At 34.7% G+C, this 15496-nt stretch overlaps 1 protein-coding gene and 1 pseudogene across 2 annotated transcripts in view; both read right to left on the bottom strand.

Moving 5' to 3' along the window:
* The window catches only part of PCDH11X (protocadherin 11 X-linked), a 972549-nt gene that overhangs the window by 684328 nt on the left and 272725 nt on the right, over window positions 1–15496 (bottom strand). The window lies entirely within an intron of this gene.
* LOC308510967 (protein adenylyltransferase SelO-like) lies at window positions 7504–13447 on the bottom strand (annotated as a pseudogene). Its single transcript has 2 exons — window positions 13377–13447; window positions 7504–8548 (listed from the first exon to the last, which is right to left on the bottom strand). The product of its transcript is annotated as a protein adenylyltransferase SelO-like (transcript).

The raw sequence follows: 15496 nt of genomic DNA, 5'->3' as shown, positions 1-15496 counted from the left end.
TAGAGGCTATTTTATGCAAAGGAGATAATGTGTTTTAAATAACCAGCAAAATGTAAAATATCATTACAGATATTATTACAAATATATCTTGCTACTTTCAAAATACACCCTAAAGATGACAAAATAAATCATTGTTCTTTCGTTTTATTTCTGCTTTTAAATTTTATTTATGGCATCTATCCATCAGTCTCATGTGTTTTAATAGATGAATATTTATAATTTCCCTTTTGTTATTATCTTTTTCTTCATTCAGTTTTGTGAACTCAAAGGTAAAACTATATATGTTTGTTTGTTGTTTTACTCATCAAATTTTTAGAGAGAGGGGGAAGGAGTGCGGGAAGGAGGGAGAGGGAGAGAGAGAGAAACATTGATTTATTGTTCCACTTACTTATTCATTCATTAGTTGATTCTTATATGTGTTCTGACAGGGGATCAAACCCACAATCTTGGGGTATCAGGAGGATACTCTTACCATCATAATTTTTTAAAAATACATTTTATTGATTTCAGAGAGGAAGGGAAAGGGAGAGAGAGATAGAAACACCAATGATGAGACTCATTGATCAGCTGCCTCCTGAATGACCCACAATGGGGATCTAGCCCTCAACCTGGGCATGGGCCCAGGCCAGGAATCAAACTGTGACTACCTGATTAATAGGTCGAAGCTCAACCACTGAGCCATGCCAGCTGGGCAAAATGTGACAGTAATACCCCTCAATTCTATGGGAAGATATGTTGGAGGCAACTATATTTGAGAAGAACCTGGAATCAAGATTTTTTTTAAAGAATGTCTTCTTGTGTATATTTCTAATACTAAGAGATGTTTTGCTAAAATTGACTGTAAAATCTATCTTCTATAAATATGATGCTATTTAAAGTAAAATAGTTTAATCAAATATTTGAATTGTCTTTCTAATAATGTTCTAATCATTTATATTGCTCATTTGATGCTCTCAGAAAAGAAATCTTATTTGCATTGGTACCATTGTCATGCTTATTTTGTTTGGATCAACCAGCACAGAATGTTTGGAGCAAAAATCAAATAATATACTACAATATCAATAACAAACAGCATAGTATCTAATATATCCAAAGGAATTGAGTGTGCTTTCCAAAGTTTAAATTTCTCAAGGGGTTTAATTTTTTAGAGGATGAAACTCTATTATTTTGTTTGGCATCACTATTTTCTCTCAAAAGTCTATTATTAATTTGAAGGTCTAATGAAAATGAAATCTACAAACCTAAAATCACTAGTAGAAACTAGCATAGTGTACATTCAGTGGTGTAGAGGTGAAAATTTAGCTACTAGTTCTCAAAAAGGGGAGAAAAACACAGGGTAGCATTTGACAAGTTCCGTGGTATAAATATTCCATCTATCCCCTATTTCAAGTTAAGGCCCTGGTATCACTACATGGAGTTGGAAAGAGATGTGCACAATTGGCTCTCATAAGTGGGTACTAGTCAGCTCCAGCACACCAGTGTCAGTATATCTTTAGTAGCAGTGGTTACAAATACAGTGGAGCATATTAGGGGTAGATTTTTATTCATACTCCTGCCAAACTTCCTAAAGTACAGTCTAATTCTTCAACCCCAAAATTGTCACTGTCAACAGAGCTCCTTTACCTGGCATCCAAAATCCAAATCTAACATTCTAAATATTCTTCCAACAACTCTATTTCATATATTTAACAACAACAACAACAAAAAACAACAACAATCATGAATTATTCAATGTGTATCAGAGCACACAAAATTTTTCCTATTTGTCCCTTTCATAGTCCTGCAATTACATCTTGAACACACTTTTATTTTTGACTCACATGTCTAAACTTGATCTTTCAACAATTTGTTCCTGTCACTTGCATTTAGAATTCTTCCCTTGCCTGCCGAAACTGGTTTGGCTCGGTGAATAGAGCGTCGGCCTGTGGACTGAAAGGTCCCAGGTTCGATTCCGGTCAAGGGCATGTGCCTGGGTTGCGGGCACATCCCCAGTGGGAGATGTGCAGGAGGCAGCTGATTGATGTTTCTCTCTCATCGATGTTTCTATCTCTCTATCTCTCTCCCTTCCTCTCTGTAAAAGATCAATAAAATATATTTTAAAAAAAGAATTCTTCCCTTGCCTGAATATATCTCTTCTCTCCTACCTCTTGTCTACAATTGCTTTGACTATCTCCTTCTGCAATCAATCTGTTTATCCCCTGAATTATAATTATTTGTCTGTATTTCCTTTCTTCTCTAATTTTACTATGAGCTCCCTAAGGCCAGACACCAGGTATAATTTATCTTTATATTTCCCAGAGCTCCAGGACACTACGCACTCATTGCAATAAGTGTCTGTGCCTAATTTATTTATTAGAACGTAGGAATCAAGAATACAATGTTGTTATTTTAGAAAAAAGCATTATCAGTTCTATCAAAATGTAATTTAAAGCTTATCTTTCTTAGTAATTTCCATTTAGCTTTCTCCCTAGGAATCACTTTTATAATTCAGTGAGAAAAATAATGGTATGAAAGGGCCAAGAACACATGACCATATTGGTACGGTTACATATCATTTACATCATTTGGTGCAAATAAAGGATCCTTCCAATAACTCATTTTTCTATATAACCCTTTCATTTTAGCTTCATCATACTTAACATTAATCAGAAATCATTGCACTAGTACCTCTGAACTAAGTCCAAAGACTTTTCTCTTTTTATTTTTTTCACTTATTGTTGACACGATTACATATGGCCCCCATTTTACTACCTTTGCCGCCCCCCCAGCCCCTGCACCCCCCTCCCTGTAGACATCACTACACTGTTGACTGTGTCCATGGGTTATGCTTATATGTTCTTTGACTAATCCCTTCACCTTCTTTCATTCAGTCTCCCCTACCCCTCACCCCTCTGACCTCAGTCTGTTCCATGTATCCATGCCTCTGTTTCTATTTTGTTGGTCAATTTGTTCATTATATTCCACATATAGGTGAGATCATATGGTATTTATCTTCGTCTGGTTTAAATTTCTCTCAATAACAAGAGTCCTAGAGTTTGGTATTGACAATAAATTGCTAAGGAACACACTAAGGTTTATGATTTGAAATATCAGAATAATCATTGCAAACATGATTATTAACAGGCAGATAACCTACATGGAGAGAACAAATGCTACAAGGACCCTGTGTAAACAAAATGTGTAAGATGGGTAAAGGCAAACACAAAGTCAGATGCTTAAATTTTACCTATTTAAAACTGCCATATATTAATGCCTTAAAATTCTGTGATTACTTACCGATATAAAAAGACATAGAAAAGTTCTGCCTTCTATTACCTTTGTTATGAGTATGTAATAAGAAATTAAGGATTCTTTATGTAAGTTTTTTTTTCACTATATATGTCCATTAAATATCCAGATATATGATCTCATTACTTATCTGGAAAGCGAGGGGTTAGCAAGATTATAAAGTATTTAAAACTGATTTTTTTTTTCTGGAAAACAAATCAAAATGAAAACAAATCCTCTGAACAGCAGCAAATACATTCATCTCAATTCAGCCTTCAGCTCCTGTTAGTGAAAACTTTAATAGGCAACATAATCATTAGAATTACTGTTACAATTCTACAGAGGTTTAGCTAATTTTTTTCATGTCAGTTTCATTAGTTGGAAAAAATAAATATTTAAAAAGTAAAATACTGATTTAATACATAAAAGGGGGATTTGAATAAATTACATTCTTCCCATATTCAATGAACTTTAAATGAGTTTCACTACAATCCATTGCCAGGCATATAGGCACTATCCTTAGGAATTTCAACAACATACTTATATTAAATTGACATGTTGAACAAAGAGTTTACTGAGTATTTCAGCCTTGCAAGATTTTAAATAAGGGGGATTTTTCTCATTAATTTTATCAGTAATTTATAAATGCAAGATTATACCTAATACATTGATGCTGCTGTTTTAAACCTCATGAAAGTTATGCCTATAATGTATGTTTGTCAATGAAGCTCAAAACATTTAAAGACAAATTAAAATTGAGCTTCTGTGGGGATTATATGTCATTTTGACTGATAAATTGACGACTTGCTATTTCTGTGGGGTGTTTTTTTTATATATATACAAGGAACACTTGCTTTTAAATTATAGCAGCTGAGGGATTATCCTCCTGCACATATTTTTTTTCTACCTCCAGGTTTTAGCTTCATCACTATGGAGCAATGGTCCATAAAAGCTTGAAAGGGAAAGATCATTTAATACTCTGATGAAGGACTAAGAGAATATCAGTATAACTATTTTGGAAAATATTCATTCCTAAACACAAGCTTTGAAATATTTTATAAATTATGGGCCTTATGGGCTAACAACCCTGATAATCTGCTAGAAATTTTTGAGGCCCTTAGCTTAGCATAGACTCAATGATTTACATTTTATCCAACCATGCAGGGAAACAATACAGTAATAATTGCTAATTACAGAAATTGCAATAAAACTTCACTGAAACAATGCCAATAGAAGTAAAATATGTTAAATAAATTATTTTTCTATTTAAGCTTTGCTATTCTTACATGCCAATGTACCAGAGATACATTTTTCAGAATATTTAAATTCTGAAAAAATATTGTTCCCCTTAATTATAAATATATATAATATGCTAAACAGCTAAAGAATAACTCACATAAAGACAGACCAAATTGGTAAACTAAGGGAAGTGGATATGGGAATTTCTCAAATATGAAGGATTTGGATAAAATATGACAAAAGAATCTGAATGACATTGTAAGCCCCTCAATTGTTTTTTTGTTGTTGTTGTTTTTTGTTTGTATATACAAGTATATACAAGTATCAATTCTTTCAAGAAAAGGGAAAGGGTACCTTTCTTCAATAACAATTTTAAAATATCTAATATATGAAAATGCATAATTAAACGTAAATCACCTACAATGGTATAATAAACTAAAAATCACTGAAATGTACTATTAAAAAATGAGCAACAACTTTATACCTTCCTGAGCCACAGTCTTTCTGCAAAGAGTTATTTGCATATGGAAACAGCCATTCAGTAACAAAATGCGGTTCACTGATAGAAAATTGATGCACACTCATGTTTTTATCACAAATCAGGTAAGATGTAATAGGTTATAAGCTCAGAGTACGTATTCATTAGAAAAAATTAATAAATAATATTATTTGTCAAAAGCTTTTATACTCAGAAGTGATATAGTATGTACAATATCTTTTCATCTGAGTCATATATTTCATATACAGAAATCTTCAGAATGATATATACATTCAATACAGATTAATTTCCATTAACACTTCTGCATGCACTTAATAAAAGTAAATGTGTTTAGCTGATAGTTTATTCAAGATAAAATTTATGACTGTTCAGTAAAAAAAAGTGGCAGTACCCTCCACAGTATTTTTTAATTCAATAATTAAATATTGTAAGGTAGTATAGGCTATTTATAGACAGGGTTTCTTAATTTTGAATGTTAAATTTTAATGGACTACATAGGAAATATTCACACTCATGTTCTTATCACAAAATATTTCATTAAAAATGATATTGTGGTAACCTATTTATTCTTGTCACATTTATTAATATTTACATAATAATAATCACTATGGGATCAAAAATAATGAAGAGATTTTTTTAAAACCGTACAACTGGTTATTTAAGTGGTGCTCATTCATTCTTTCACAACTGCAATATATATGCGGGATATTAAAATCAATAGATGTTCAAAAAACAGAACCCACAATTAGTTAATCCTTTTCTGATCTATCAAAATATGACATCTTACATTGTCTTTTTTCAGTGTGGAAATTTAGGAAGAAGCAGATATCCAGAACTATGATTTCAGAACCCTGCATGTTCATATAAGCAAATTATATGGTTACTAGGAGCCCAGTGCATGAATTCATGCAACTTGAAAGGAACTGTGGGCCATGAGGTTATGGTGGGCACATGGGCAGGTCTTGGCCCTTTATCTACCGTCCCCTGCGTGCTGGCAGCCCTGCTCCCGCCACCGCCACTCCCTTGTGCTGATAACACCAGCACCACTTGCACCCACTGATGGCACAGAGTGATTGGGGCCAGCAACATCAGTGGGTGTGAGCAGCGACTGCTGCCCTGATAGCTCCTCAGGAGCAGGAGGAGGTGGAGAAGCCCCCAGGGGTGATAGGGGCCAGCAGCTACCACTCACACTCGCTGACTGCACTGAGTGATTGGGGCCAGCTCCAGATACCAGCAGCAGGTGCAAACGGGGCCAGGGCTGGCAGCAGGTGTGAGCACCAGGCAGGATCACGATGTGCAGGAGCAAAGAATTTTTAGTAACCACCAGATGATCGCCCAATGACAGCAACTGGCGCCCCACTTTGGTCTGTCGCCCCCGCTCACCTGCTCCACCATCCCACTATGGCTGAAGCCCACCATGTTCCTCACATGCCCCCCGGTGGTCAGCGCACGTCATAGTGACCAGTTGTTCAGTTTTTCTATTGTTCCACTGTTCCATCTATTTGCATATTAGCCTTTTATTATACAGGATCATTTGCACTGGATTATCATGAGGCAAAATATCAAGGTCAAGAAAGAAAAATGCTCTTATAGAACAGTACCAATAAAGTGATTGCATATGAAAATCACTTTACTTATGTTTTATAATTTATAGTGTACTGTACAAACAGGTCTACTTAGTTGTTTTCTTAGATGAATAATAACACAAGTAGTAACTTCTAAAACATGGTTCAAATACTGAACCATATTTTGTCTTAATGGCAAAGCTCCGAAACAATTCAAAAAAAAAAAATCTTTCTATCATTTTCAAAATGCATTAGTCTTTGGTAAAATCTTTGCTCCACTAGAAAACATTACAAAAATATGAAACATCTCAGTCACTATTTAGAAATACTAAATTATTTTTAAAAAGCTACCTACTGTACTTCTTTACGTCTTACTAATGTGATTTTTCAATTAGGAAACAAATCAGGTAAGATGTAATAGGTTATAAAATAAGGTTTTACTATGCAAAATTATAATGAATTAAAAGTTCATTACAGAACAGTTTTGAAAATCCAGTTTTCTCTTGATTTTCAGAAACACTTAATGCTACCTAATGGCAGTAACAGGTTTGAAATGGACTTCCCCTTCCCTATTTCTTTGCAAAGAAGATTCATAAAATACTATATGCTACAATATGCTAAAGAATACCTCACATAAAGACAGACCAAATTGGTAAACTAAGGGAAGTGGATATGGGAATTTCTCAAATATGAAGGATTTGGATAAATTATGACAAAAGAATCTGAATGACATTGTAAGCCCCTCATTTGTTTTTTGTTGTTGTTTGTTTGTTTTTACAAAGAATATGTCCAGTTTATTTGGTTAAAATATTTTTCTATATAATCATTATTATGAAATTCAAGATTGTCATCAAAATGTAGATAGTTATTAAGTATCAAATTGATTATTCTATGTTGAGTTCAATGATAGAAGTATTCATTTTTTTTCCCCAATTACAATGAGCAGCTAACTCTGCGATCTCTAGCCCAAGCAGGAGTAGGTAAGGAGTAGCCTGTTTTCTCAGTTCCAGAATTCTTCTGGAAAGAATGTTGAAGAACTTGCAAAAGATAGACCTCTGAAAAATCATTCCTTTCTGCTTTTTGCAATGCAGATTCCACCATCCAGTTCTTCAGCCTGTATCTAGGATTAGCAGACATCATTCTTTTTCTTCTTTCAAAATCTGATTCATTCATGTTACTCTTCAGTCTCAAAAGGTCCTGGGACACCCAGGCAGGAAAGAGTTCATGTTTTGAAATCATCTTCAGTGCCCAGAATTGCTGACGAATGTTGAGCTGCTGTAACTGGCTTTGAGTAATCTCACTGAGCTTCCTAAATGTCATTGTAAAATCAGCTTCTGTCTTTTCCATGAGATGTAAGAGAAATGCAATCAAATCCTCATCACCCTTCCTTTCTCCAAGTAGTCCCAATTTGGCTTTGAACAGTTCTCTAAATCTTGTGTAATAGAGAACAGGATACCCCTCAAGAATCTCAGCAGCAAGCTGCTTTTGCTCTGGATCCAGTAATGGGTTTAGAGCTCGTAACAATTTATTCAAATTAAACATCCCAACATTGGCCTGATTTTTTATTTTATATCTTCTTTTATCATCAGATGTGTCTGGTACAAAATCTGGGTTATAGACCTCCATAAAACCAAATGGACCATAGTAAATTGTAATGGATAACAAACTGAAGTTTTCAGTATTACAAACACCATGAGCAAAACCAATAGACATCTACAGGGCAATAAGTTGTGCCATCTCAGATTACCACAAAGGGAAAAAAATCTACATATCTGTTAGTTTCTTTGACGTTTACTGAGTGGAAATGTTCTTGTAGATGAAATCTAATAATGTCATTAGTAAATCCAGTTCACCACAATGAACCCAAATTTCTAATGATCCGATCTAAACCATGATTTTACAACATGCAACGCTACTGCACCTCTGTTCTTTCACAATGTTCCCATTGCAGAACTGATCTTTCCATACTTTATCATCACTTACAATTAGACATTTGCAACAGCATGGATGGACCTTGAGAGTATTATTGCCCTTCAATCTTATCTATATATATAAAAGCCTAATATGCAAATTGTCCTCTTGGGAGTTTGACTAGGAGAATGGTAGTTCAATTGCTCACTATGACATGTGATGACCACCAAGAGGAGGTTCAAGAATGAAGGAAGGCCCTGGCCAGCAGCCAGCAGCTGGGGAAGGGAGGCCCTGATTAGCCCTGATCACTGGCCAGGCCTAGGGACCCTACCCATGCACAAATTTTGCGCACCGGGCCTCTAGTATCCATTATACATGCCTGATTGCTTCCAATTTCTGAAAATGTCACATACTTTAGATTTTAACTACATAGAAGGATAAATTTCAGCCTCCTTTCTTGACTTCCCAAAGTGAAGTGTAGATGAGTAGTAATCCAGTGAACTGCGATGGTAAAGCAGCTAAAAGTAATGGAGGAATGATTTAAACATAAAATAATGCTGATTACAGTCATTTAATTACTTGTGTAAAGGGGTGATAAAAGGCACACTGGACATTGAATATAATCCTTAAGCACTTTGTAATTGGTAAACCTGCTTTGATAGTGCTCTCCTAAGGAGCAGAATCACTGAAGTCTCCTTTAATCAGCAGTTGTCCCTATGCTGTCCTGTAGCAGATGTGAATTTTACCAATAAACTAAGCCAGATTCTCCTAACGCATACGCTACTCCTGGGGAGTGTAATAAGCATTTCTGGAAGCTACATTAACTATTTCAAGCACTGAAGCAGTAATTTTCAATGGCACCCTCTGGCCCATCAAAAAGACAAGAAAATGTCAAAACCAACAGTGTGTTCACAACGGCTCATTGAGTCTGTATTCCAACCTGGCATAATTTGAAATTTAATTTAAAAAAATCTCAGAAGGAGATCAAAGACAGGTTGTTGCTGTTGCTGTGTTTTGGACTGCCTTTGTACCAATGTTTACACCTGTTGAGTCCTAGGGAAACTATTCAGAGGACAACAGAGTAGGAAGTAATTCATGAGTATTTCAGCTTCACAAGTTTTAAAAAAAGGAAATGTGGATACTCTCCAGATCCAATCATGAAGTCGGACAAAGATAAGTACCATATAATTTCACTTATGTATGAAATCCAATGAACCAAATAACTAACAAACAACATAGAAACAGACCCATAGATACAAGGGACAGACTGACAGTTGTCAGAGCAAAAGGGTTTGGTGGGCTGGATGAAAGAGGTGAAAGGATTAAAAAAATAAAACTCATAGGCACAAGTATTATGCTGAGTGAAATAAGCCAGCCAAATAAAGATAAGTATCACATGATCTCACTCATATGAGGAATATAATGAACCAAATAAACTGGTAATCAAAAATAGACCCAGAGACATAGAAACATGAACAGAGTCTGAACCTCAGAGGGAAGATGGGACTGTGGGTGGGAAGAGGTCAACCAATGAACTTGTATGCATATATTTATAACTATGTACACAGACAATGGGGTGGTAAGGGCATGGGGTGGGGGGGGTGATGGGAGCAGGCTGGAGGTTATTGGGGGGAAAAGAAAGACCTATGCAATACTTTCTTTTTTTATTGATTAAGGTATTACATATGTGTCCTTATCCCCCCATTGCCCACCCACCCCCTCACTCATGCCCTCACCCCCTGGTGCCTGTTTCCATTGGTTAGGCTTATATGCATGCATACAAGTCCTTTGGTTGATCTCTTCCCCTTACCCCTGCCCTCCCCTACCTTTCCTCTGAGGTTTGACGGTCTGATCTATGCTTCTGTCTCTGGATCTGGTTTTGTTCATCAGTTTATGTTGTTCATTATATGCCACAAATGAGTGACATCATGTGATATTTATATTTCTCTGACTGGCTTATTTCACTTAGCATAATGCTTTCCATGTCCATTCATGCTGTTGCAAATGGTAGGAGTTCCTTCCTTTTTACAGCAGCATAGTATTCCATTGTGTAGATGTACCACTGTTTTTTAATCCACTCATCTGCTGATGGGCACTTAGGCTGTTTCCAAATCTTAGTTATTATAAATTGTGCTGCTATGAACATAGGGGTGCATATATCCTTTCTGATTGGTGTTTCTAGTTTCTTGGGATATAGTCCTAGAAGTGGGATCACTGGGTCACATGGGAGTTCCATTTTTAGTTTTTTGAGGAAACTCCATACTGTTTTCTACAGTGGCTGCACCAGTCTGCATTCCCACCAGCAGTGCACGAGGAAATATAGTGAATTATAAAAACCACAAAAACTCATAGACAGACAATACTCTGGTGATTACCAGAGGAAAGGGGGGGTAGAAAGAGGTAAATGGATGATAAATGGCAATAAACAGAGACTTGGTTTGTGTGATGAACACACAATACAATATACAGGTAATGTATTATAGCATTGTACACCTGAAACCTATATACCTTTATTAACTAATGTCACACCAATAAATTCAATAAATATTAAAAAATGAACAATGAGCAAAAAAGAAATGTGAAAAGAACCCATCCATGATAATTCATAGAGAAAAGAGGCCAGTTTGAGTAAGGAAAAGATAGTAGGAGGTTAATTAAGTAGAAGTTACTTACATGGGTAACCTGAGGAAATATCTTATTGGCTCTTACAGACTGTTGTAAGAACCTTAGGTTTAACTCTGAATGAGAAGGAGAGCTAATTAGATATTTGAACAGAGGAATTAGCTGGCTTCCTTTCTAACAGTTTCTTTCTGGCTGCTATGTTGAAACTTGAGTGTGAGAAAGCAAGCTGGAAAGTAAGGAGATAATTATAGATATTATTGAAATAATTTGGGTGAGAATTATAAAAGTGGCTTGGACCAGTGTAGAAATCATGAAAGTGGTGAGAAATGTTTTTTGTTTTTTTTTAAAGTTTAAGTTTGAATTTAAGTCACAAGTAGGAAACTTAAAAATAAGGAATGCATTTTTTTAAAGGCTTTTAGCTGTTTTTTTAAAAATATATTTTATTGATTTTTTTACAGAGAGGAAGAGAGAGGGATAGAGAGCTAGAAACATCGATTAGAGAGAAGCATCGATCAGCTGCTTCCTGCACACCCCCTACTGAGGATGTGCCTGCAACCAAGGTACATACCCTTGACCGGAATCGAACCTGGGACTCTTCAGTCCCCAGGCCAACGCTCTACCCAAGTGAGCCAAACCAGCTAAGGCTAAGGAATGCATTTTTAAGTTTGTCCTATTCCTTGCTGCCAAGGAAGGCAGCTTCCTTGCTACCTATATGAAGTAGGTAATAGAACCCACAGATAGGCTTAGAGTAGTTTTAGCCAATTTTCAGACTTCCTCACTGTGTGATCTTTAAGTCAGTTTTAACATTTTGTTTACTTTTGTTTGTCTTAATTAGTTAATAAGCTTTTGATGGTATTGACTGTGCAGGGATCATTACACTAGACACTGAGATAAATAATAATATTCATAAAACTTTATACTTAGATATGAGGGGAAGGCTAGATTCTGAGAAAGCTGGTAGAAGAACAATTAAAGTATTTAAAGAAATAGAGACAGTACAGTCAGGACTCATCTATAACAAATAGTAAGAGAAAATAAAGTTAAATGATAAAGGCCTTATACTTTTTAGGAAGAAACATTAAATATTAAATATGCATGATTGGGATGGTAAGACAATTATATATTAAGGTGGATTTCCTTGCAATTCAATGACATTGAAATAGTCACATACACATTTATAATAATAGCTTAGAACTAATGTCCAGCCTGAAACATTGAATGTTAAGTCAATTCCCTCTGGAATATTATAGTTTGGTTTATATAAGAGAATATCAGGCACTTAACTATATTTTTGCAGTTATATTGTAAGATTATATGGATTTTATAATGTCTCTTTCATGCATGGACTAACCACTAAGCATAATTGATAAATCTAATATTCATGGATGAATGGAAAAAGGAGTGAAATGCTATAACTTTCATGCTTCTGTTGCTATACCATACACAAGATCTAATAAACCTAATTTATGACTCACATTTATGTCTTTCTTGGCCATAATACACATAATCCCTAGGGCTATTTAAATTGTTCTGCATATTTCCTATCCTTCAACTAAGAAGCAATCAGTGGAAATTGCTTTGCCCCTTATGCTGTATGTTATTTGGCTTCTGTACAGCTAGTAGATGGAAATTTAGCTACTATGAAGGCATTTTAGATACCAATTAAGAGTTTGGTTATACAGATCAACAATCCACTTGGCAAATATATTCTAATAAAATAAAAAAAGCTAAATTTTACTAGATCATATTAATAATTATCATGTTTCTATAGCAATGACACTATCTTTGGGACACATACATGAATACATGTAATATGCAAATATGTAAAACACATATATAGGGTTTGTTTTTATGTTTATAATGTGGATATACACACATACTGATTTTAACATAAAAGAGAAATTTAAGGTATATTCCTCAACAAAAGATTAGGCACAGAAACAAAATGGCAATATATAACCTAGATGATTGTGAAGAATAAAAACTCATCAGAGTCATATTTCCACAAAATAAAGAACAAAGGCTGATCAAACAGGCTAAATTTCAATTGGATACAATTCTCCGCTTTGAGTCTAGAAATGTTCCTTTATGGATTCAGCGGAGCCATTTGCTTTCCTGCACCTGAATTCTAGTGAGGGATTAGGACCCCCCAATAACAACCATGCTTATCTTGTATCAGAAACAACTTCTACCCTTCCATGCAGGAAGAGGAAGTAATTGGGCAATAGAGTAGAATGACAAGCTGTTTTTTCTTCTTTCTCCTCATGATTTACCTTATGTAATGTTTGATGTAAGAACCACAGTATGCAGAAACACATGCTGACAGTGGTTTAATGCCCAACATCGGATAAGTATTCTTCCTTTGAGTCCCAAGGAAAATCTATGAAGATAGTATTTCCCTTCATTTATACTACTTGATAAACCAAATAATTCTTAAAACTCAGGACTGGATAATGAATGTTCCTTGAGTCCTGGAGGAAACGCACCCCCTTTGTTAGACTCACATTTTAGTCCTAAGGGATGATTTACAGCAAAGATCAAGCATTTTTTTTCCTCTAAAGGGATAGGTAGTAAATAATTTAGGCTTTATGGGCCATATGGTTTCTGTTGCAAACACTCAGCTCTACCATTGTATTTGGGGAAAGAAAGCCATAAACAATATATAAACAAATCTGGCTGTGTCCCAATAAAATTTACTTATTGACATTTGCATTTCATATAATTTTCACACAAGATGAAACATTATTTTTCTTTTCTTTTTTTTTCAACCTTTAAAAAACCATCCTTAGTTGACAAGCAGAGGGATGTAGCTCAAGAGACATAGTTTGTTGTTCCCGGATATATAATATGAGGTCCTTTCTTGCATGTGTAAGATTATGAATAAAAGTAGAGTGGAACTGGAAAACAGCTAATGAGGTTTTTCTTTTCATTTCCAGTTGAACAGAATATAAAATCTAGTGTGTGTGTGTGTGTGTGTGTGTGTGTGCGCAGAAAATAAAATCCCATGTGAGTGTGTGCATATGCACACACATGCACATATGAGCATGCTCCTGCACATACAACACAGTTAGATACTATATGAGGCATGGCTGCACATTTACTGAAGTAGTTTTGAACAAACATATGAACTCATATATCAGAACAAATGCCAAGAAGTTACTTTGAAGGCTATATTCATTTCTTACAAGGAGGCTTCTATTGTTCACACCATTTTTGGAATATATCATTTGAAATTACATTTCATTGTAATCACCATGAAGGCAATGGCATTTCATACTCTGAACATTCTGGTAAGTTTGTTTAAACACTGGTAACCTTACCTTTATAAAAATATCCTACTTGGTGATGCACAACATTAATTACAATTCCATTTAAGATGTTAAGGTATTAACATTGAATTATTCATTCTTTTAACTAATTTCTTTTTTCTTGTTGGTTTGTTTATTTTTTCCATAATAAAAATTTTTAATCCTATAAGAATTAATATAGAGAAAATTAAAACAGATTACTTTTCACAAGGGAAACAGACTCAGCTAAATGTTTCTTTCATCAGTACTTCATCACCAGCAGATGGAAACAAATGAAATAATTTGTTAATTTTTTATTATTATTTTAAAAAAAACAAAATAGAGCTACACGATTTTATTGATGTATATTTACTTAATGAATAATTGACTAGCTTTAATATCATTTGAGATTGAGACTCAACTAATACATAATCATTTCAAATAATCTTTCTCTTGTCATTTCTCTGATAAGCCCCATTCACCCCCTCACCTGCTCTGGTGGAAAATAAGACAAATAGATGGTAAATGGCTAGTTAAAGGATCTATTTGCCTTGGGATAACCATTTGTATGCTTGTTATGGTTGCTGGTGTCCATACATTTCATAACCCTAAGTGTACATATCTACTATTTTGCATAAAGTATAAATATCTCCTCTTTATTATAAAAAGGATGCAATATAAGTTTCTTAAATCCAAAAGATTTTATTCCCCAGCAGGACTATGGATCTGTACCAAATCTACCTTTTTAAGGTGACAAGGGATTTTACTCAAGGATTTTATAAAGTGAGGCATACACTAATTTAACTGCTTAACAATGATTGTACCTAGTTCTGTTCAAATACTAGTATAAATTTATAATCTCAAGAAGATCACACTTGCCAACTTTGTTTTCAAAACCTTCAATTATTTTAAAACATTTTGTACAAATTCAGGTTTCTACATTTTGTTTTCAAGTGAAAAATAACTTCATCTGGGAAGCCAGTTCAAAGAGAATATGGTTCCTAAAGCAGTACAGATGTGCAGAACAATTTTACATATGGGATAACTTCTCTTTGCCTATTTAAGGAGGTCTCGCATATTCACAGCTGGAATTTATTTAGTAAGAG

This window comes from Myotis nattereri, assembly GCF_964212035.1.
Source record: "Myotis nattereri genome assembly, chromosome: X".
Classification (NCBI taxonomy): domain Eukaryota; kingdom Metazoa; phylum Chordata; class Mammalia; order Chiroptera; family Vespertilionidae; genus Myotis; species Myotis nattereri.
The sequence above is the reverse complement of the archived record's forward strand: the minus strand, read 5'-3'. Positions and strand labels throughout refer to the sequence as shown.